At 39.8% G+C, this 7375-nt stretch overlaps 1 long non-coding RNA gene across 1 annotated transcript; it reads right to left on the bottom strand.

Moving 5' to 3' along the window:
• Positions 1-978: 978 nt before the first annotated feature.
• Positions 979-2393, bottom strand: LOC119004978. Its single transcript, XR_005070351.1, has 3 exons — positions 1770-2393; positions 1213-1502; positions 979-1104 (listed from the first exon to the last, which is right to left on the bottom strand). It is a non-coding gene; the product is annotated as an uncharacterized LOC119004978 (long non-coding RNA).
• Between the last annotated feature and the right edge of the window lie 4982 nt (positions 2394-7375).

The following is a 7375-nucleotide window of genomic DNA, read 5'->3' as shown; positions in this document are numbered from 1 at the left end:
ATACGTGTACTACTGAGCATTAACATGTGTTTCATGGAGTGGAACATATGATGACTAATTGCCTATGAGTATTCAAACTTCAGAGGCCTGTTATCAACATTTATTGAAATGTAAATGTCCATCCAAGCTTAGCTGCAGGAATCTGTGAGGGCAACAGATGTAAAGATATCAAAACTGGACAAGAAAATCAGTGTACCCAGGTCAGGCTTAGTAACAATTACACTTGTATGGCTGTCTATATACAGTATATTTTAGTGTTGTCAAAATGAATGATTGATCCAAATGATTAATCCAAAAATAAAAAAAAATAACTCATGATCCTTACTGATATCTTCCTGATCGATACCTTCCTGGCATGTACTATGCTCAATTCTATAGCAAATGGCAACAACATCAAATAGTTTTAGTAGCGTATTTATTTACATATTGTAACGTGGCACCGGGACCTGAGCAATGTGTTTCGTTTTTTTTTTTTAATTAAGTGACATACTGGTTCATCATCATTGTTGCAGATGTTCATGTTGTAAGCAGTGTAGTAACCTGTTATGTAATACGCTCCTTGAGGAATGAGGAGTTGAGGCATGTATATGTCTGATATGCTACCTGTCAAAGAAAATATTTGTCCACCTTCGCCGAAGTTTCCTTGTACTCATTTGTTTGCTCTCATTTGCATGAAATGAACTTTCTCCATACCCTTATGTCTGTGTTAACAGTTTTTTTTTAAGCACAGAACATTCAACAAAGAGTCACCAATTGGCTTTGTTTGGCCACAAAAGCAGCTGGTTCTCAATGTTCTTTGAGCCAACGCAAGCTCTTCTTGGCCTGAAGATCAGCCCTGCAACACTAAACAGTCTTTCACAGGCTGCTGAGGCAGGAAGTGCCGTGCTAAACTTCAGTGATAGCTGGCACACAGCTGGGAAGGACTTCAGTACCTCTACTGTGTCTCCTAGGCACCCCAGGTACGAATCCAACCGCTGGGCCGTTTCAAGAGGGCCGGTCTTCTTCAAGAAGGAAAAAAAAAGTCCTCTTCCTCAGATGATTGGGAGCCCTCACTGGTGTGATTCTCGGCCTGACAGTCCAAGTGGCTTCTGATATAGTCAAGGCCTGTGGAATAAAAAACAAAAATCAGGAAAATTTAGACCATATGACAGTATTCACTGTCTCCATAGAAATTACATGTATTAAGACGAAGTTGAGAAGTGAGACACTTACCAAGTTTGAGGATATTTTTGTCACTTGTCCAGCAGGTCCTAAATTTGGGAGCTAGAATGGCTGCAGCCATCAGCTCTGGATCTGCAAGTGTTTTTCAAGGCCTGAAAGAAGTGCAGCAATCGAAGGAGGCGATGTGAAGGTGCCTGAGATTGGTCCTTAGTAGAGTTATGGTGGGGAGCAACCATCCCATCTGCACACTGATGTCTCCCTGAAGAACATCAAGTGCCTTTGCAACTGGGCTCATTGTCTTTGCATACTTGGCAAGAAATGCCAGTTTCAATGGAGTAAACCTGTACAAAGAAGAAAATAAAACACAACATGGAACATTTAGCCTACTTGATGTAGCACCTTCAACTGGAGGAACTGACAATTAAAAAGTAAAAATATTGTCATCTGAGACTTTTAGAAATGTAGATACATTTCTACAAATCACCTCCGTAGTAGATATGGGACTGCATATTGGCATAGTGAATAGATGTGTTCTACAGTATTCAAAGTGACTTAATCTATTGTTAATCACATCATAAAGTGAAAGACAGAAAAAAACAAGCACTTACTTAGGTGTATCTAGTTCACTGCAGACAGCTGCAAGGGCTCCTTCGCCTTGTTCTCTTGTTATTCTCACTATTCTCTCTACGGCTGAGTTAATTCCACCTTGTAGCAACAGGCCTTACGAGTTGGAGTTTGCAGTGGTCTTCAATTACTTCAGATGCAGTGGTTGATCTTGAACTTTTGTTCCACAGGCTAGAGCATTTGGCAAATGTGGACCTTGACACATGCTTGTACAATGGGCTGACCTCTGCTTCTGAAGCATCAACTGTGGACACTAAATCGAGGAGGTGGCAGGTGCAGCGATGGTGCTTGGGTAGCTGGTATTCCAAGTAGTCATCTTCGTCCAACAGGGCTCCGGCATCAACAACTTCAACACTCTCAACACTTTCCTCTTCTTCATCGTAATCATCATTTTGGCCACCACCATCCCCTCCTCCATCACACTCTCCTACAGGTTCAGGATTGTTGTTCTCGTCAGTCTGCCCGTAAACTCTGAGGGCTTTCAAGAAGTTTGATCCGTTGTCAGTTGTAGTGCGAAGGATCTTCTCTCTGATAGTGAATTCTGTGTGAATGTCCTTTAGGGCACCATCCAAGGCAGAAAAGGTATGGGACCCTTTAAGTTGCTTGCATGCCAGGGCAGCACAGGATCTCTCCATGGTCTGGGGGTTAAACCACTGCGCAGTGACACCAATGAAACCACGACGGTGTGCCGTCCAGCAGTCTGTTGCTGTCGCTATGTACTCAGTTTCACGAGGGGCAGCTTTCAGTTTTCTTTTCATTTCAACAGAGGCCTTTGTGACTTTGTTTACAACAGTATTGTGTGCCATAACATTTGTATTTGGCTGAAGATGTTGAACAAGATCAATGAATCCCTGTTGCTGAACAATGTGTGGTGGGTGCAAGCCTTCGACAACGAATTTGAGGATTACTTCATCCACACTTGCCTTGGACACTCTTCGAGTCTCCCACAGCTTGGTTTATTTGGAGGGTGGGGTCAAATAACCTTCATTGGATGACTTCCTTTTGAGGGCTGCTGCAGTAATCAGGATCAGAATCGGAATCAGAAATCCTTTAATGTCCCGCAGATGTGGAAATTTGTTTGTCACAGCAGCGACATAATATTACAAAAACAGAAACATATTACAATAACAGGAACAATAGCAAAACATAAGCACAAAAATTAAAACGGGAAGAAATAGACATATATACATATTTACATGATGTAGTGCAAAATTAACAGCAGTTTTTGTTTTGTTTTCTGTTTTTAAATGTAGATTTTAAATACAGATAATAAATATGGAATAAATACGGGTGCTAAGGAAATTGACCAGATAGTGCAAAAACAGAAGTGACCTTGTGCAGACATACCGCACAGTGCAGGGTACAGGATGAGGTCTACAGAATATTGGGAGCAGTGCTGGTTGTAAAATCTGACAGCAGCAGGAAGGAAGGACCTGCGATATCTCCTTTTCACACACTTAGGGTGTATCAGTCTGTTGCTGATGGAGCTGCCCAGTGCTGAGATAGTGTCCTGCAGGGGGCGGGACTCCTGCATCAGTAGCGATGACAGCTTGTCCATCATCCTGCTCTCTCCCACCACCTGCGCTGAATCAAGTTGTGTGTACCTCTCAAGTGGGGTGTTTCTTCTGTGGAGAAAATGAATGCACAGGCACAGATTAAGATTCATATTATTTTCTCTCAAACTACAAGCTCAGACTCTCTTGGACAGTGATCCTCAATAGGTGGCCCCCGGGCTGCATCCGGCCTGCCGGCCTCCTAGTTTGGCCCCCAAACTGTTATTCCTTCACTATGTGTTTTGGTTGGGTCAGCATGTGTATACTGGGACTTATCTCCATGCCAACAATACACAGACAGCTATAGCTGTAGACTATAGCTGTGACGAAGATTACCAATTTGAAAACGGCATTATGAGATGAAGCATAGGATTTCTGAAGAGACGTTTCCTCAAAATTCAGAGGTAAGAACAAAAATTAATGCACTGAAATTGTCATATCAAGCTGCAACACAGATTTTTTTTTTTTTTCACATCTGTGACACAACAACAAAAAGCAACAGAGTGCTCACTTAGATTGGTGTAGATTTTGAGTAAGCATAAGAAGCTATTCTCAGATGCATAAATAATAAATAATGCATGACTGAAGTGATGGACACAATGTTTGAAGGCAAACAAAAGGCTATATATTTTAATTCATGTCAAAATGGAAATTACATTTTATTTTTGCTTGTATTTTTGTTGTCTTTTTGAATATTACAATATTATTGCATGTGGCCTGATTGGCCTTAATACATGGACCTTTGAGCCATTGAAAAAAAAAAAATCTTTGTGGCCCTTTAAGATTTGTATTTGAGTACCCCTGATCTAGGACTTCCACTGTATTAACTGCCATGCTTGAAGTTCATAAATGAAGGTCACACTACAAGTTAGGAAGCAGTTTCACTGGTCTATGCAATTATGTTGAGCAGACCAGAATATTGCCACTTAAAGCTGTTTTAGCACCACAAGCAGCTGCTGTCATGACTGAAAAGTAGCATTATTGATGAGATAGTTCAGCTAAATTAATTTTTAAAAACAGCATTTGGCTGATAGTTGGGCCTATTACCTCTTTACAAGGACTTTATAGGGCCTGCCCCACACAGGCGCACTCTCATACACAGACCGGATCATGCATATCCTTTGTACATGCTTTAACAGCCTGTTGTAGACTATAGCTTTGCACAATCAACTTAAAAATACTGCATATAGCAATAATATAAGATCTGATAACATTTGTCTAAAGTCGAATTTCAAATCTCACACAGAGCCCACCAAACACACTTGCAACATTGAATCATAGCCTAACGTTACTGCTAGCAAGCTAACCATGGCATGTCTTGGCATGTACCTAGTCATAGCAAACATTGCAAACTTAACATTCGTGCGTTACTAGGTCACTGGAATATTTTGTCAATGATCGACTGGTAATAACAAACGTTCAGCTCACCTCAATGTGCTTTTTTAAATTAACGGTGACTTTTTGAAAGCCATTAGCTCATGGTACTTGGGCGTACAGAGCTTGCAGCGCATTTGAAAGGAGTTGTTTTTGCATCCAACTATTTCGAAAAATTCTTCCAGGTACGGCCAGGGATGTACAAGTGTTGGCTGGTCTTCCTGGCTACCAACCTCCTCGCTGGTGCTTTGCTGGGACATTTCATTCACGTTCTCTTGAGTCTCTGCCACGGACATCTTCCTACTTGGCTAGTGCTGCATACGTCTGCCGCTCTGTCGTTACTGGAGTGTGACGTGATTTGTGTCATGTGCAGGGATCACATACAAACCAATAGGGTGTCGGAATGGTACTATGTTTATACTTCTCATCCAACCACAATCAAATTCCACCTTATCCAGATGGCACAATTTATCTGGATAGGTTTTGTTTTTTGTTTTTTTTTGAATGATGACAAACCAAAATGAAAACAAACCAAAATAAAATAAGAGTAAGGAGGCTATTTTTAAAATGTAAGGAGTAGAAAGTACAGATAATAGCATGAAAATGTAAGGAGTAGAAGTAAAAAGTCAGCTGAAAAATAATAACTCCAGTAAAGTATAGATAGCCAAAATTTCTACTTAAAGGAGAACTTTAGTCGATTTAAACATGCTGATTTATTGCTTAAGCTACCCTTGACTTGCCAGTACCGAAGACGCAAACACATTTGGTCCAACCATTACAGGGATCCATGAATGGAGAGTTAGCATTGACAGCTAACAGCATAGGGTCAGAACTTTACACTGTGTTTTAAGCATTTTAACATACTCCACATCTCACCCCAGAAGTTATGCAACATCAGCAGACAACTTACAACACAGCACTGTAGCGTGTATGACTCAAAATAAATAATTAAGTAATTAAAACAGTGTGTTTTTGCAAGGAGTTACATACCGGTTTGTTGACATCTGTGTCTTCTGGTAGCTAGACCAAACTAGTCAATCTGTTGAGCATGCGCTTACTCCCTCACTGGCAGAGATGGAAACTTGAATTTTGCAGACAGAAACGTATTCCAGCATTTTCATTTTTCTGTTCATAATGTACATGTCCATGTTACAGCCTGTCAAGAGTCATGAGCCTTACAATAGCCTGTTAAGCCTGTTAAGCACACGCTCAATGGATATACTAGTTCGGTCTAGCTACCGGAAGATACTGATGTCAACAAACTGCTATGTAGCTCCTTGCACACACAGTTTTAACTGCCTTTTTATTCATTTTGAGTCATGCACGCTACAGTGCTGTGTTGTAAGGTGTCTGCTGATGTTCCACGCTGTTAGCTGTCAATGCTAACTCTCCGTTCAAGGAGCCCTGTAATGGTTGGACCAGATGTGTTCACGTCTTTGGTACTGGGTAGCTTGAGCAATGAAGCTGCATGTTTAAATCGACCAAAGTTCTCCTTTAGGTAAGCTGACTTTATTTTTTTTTTTAAATGCTAAACACCAACAAACTTGAGCAAAATACTTCATTGTTTAAAAACATGTTTTGGATTTTTGAAATCATTATATTGATCTGTTTTCAATATATGTATACTGTTGGACTTTTCAATGCCCTGATATTATTAGAAATGCTCGGATAACAAGAGTTGGAAGCAATCCCAAAATATTTATCCGTGGACAAATTTCAGCTACTACATACCTGGGAATGTCACATGAAGTGACTTCTAAACATTGAAATATATGTAGAAAATATCCATGTATCATTTCCAAAATCCAAAACATGTTTTTACCAAACAAAATATTATGCTTCAATCTATATTTGTTGACGTTTAGCCTTTCAAAAATAACATTTTCACCATCGCAAAAAAAAGAATACGTTTGCTCTTAGATTTCCACAAGCACCTGGTGGCATGGTCTATCAGTAACAGCATGAGAAATTACATTTATATGAATACTGTAACAACAAAAGAAAAGTTGAAACTGTTTGAGCTCTTATTCTATTGTTTGCCCCAGTACCTCTGCAGATGAATATGAGTCCTGCACACACAGTTTCCTGTTAAATCATTAATTTAACAGCTATATTACTTTCACTTCCATACAGTACTGTAGCAGAAACAAAACAAATAGCAGAGGCATGATATTAATGACCTCACAATATGGTAGATAATGTTAAAATATGCTCGGTTAGTGATCATATTTGTATTTGAAGTGGATTGGGACAATCTATTAGCATTTTTATCCTCTCAAATTAAAAGGCTCTAAAATCAGCAGTTTGTAGCCTATTTGATGCTTGGTTAAGATCAAACCACTAAAGAAAGGAAATGTCTTTGTTCTCCACATGATAAGACATATGAAGGACAGTGTGTTCGGTGACAGCACCAGCTAACAAACACCTTCATTAAAAGCTGCAATCCTTGACAACTGTGACATTATTACACATTGATAACAGTCACACTATGTTCTCATCAGTCATGGCAATGTGATCATGATATGTCTGCAAGGAACAACATCAATTTCTTCCAGCTAAATTTACACACTTATTGAAAGGTAATTTGACTGATTGTTGGGGTGATGGATTGTGAGGTTAACAAGATTAACTATGATGACCATCCAAACAGTCAGGCCTTTTTT

The sequence above is a fragment of the Acanthopagrus latus genome, chromosome 16, assembly GCF_904848185.1.
Source record: "Acanthopagrus latus isolate v.2019 chromosome 16, fAcaLat1.1, whole genome shotgun sequence".
Taxonomy (NCBI): Eukaryota; Metazoa; Chordata; class Actinopteri; order Spariformes; family Sparidae; genus Acanthopagrus; species Acanthopagrus latus.
Note: the sequence above shows the minus strand (reverse complement) of the source record. Positions and strands in the feature narration are given on the sequence as shown.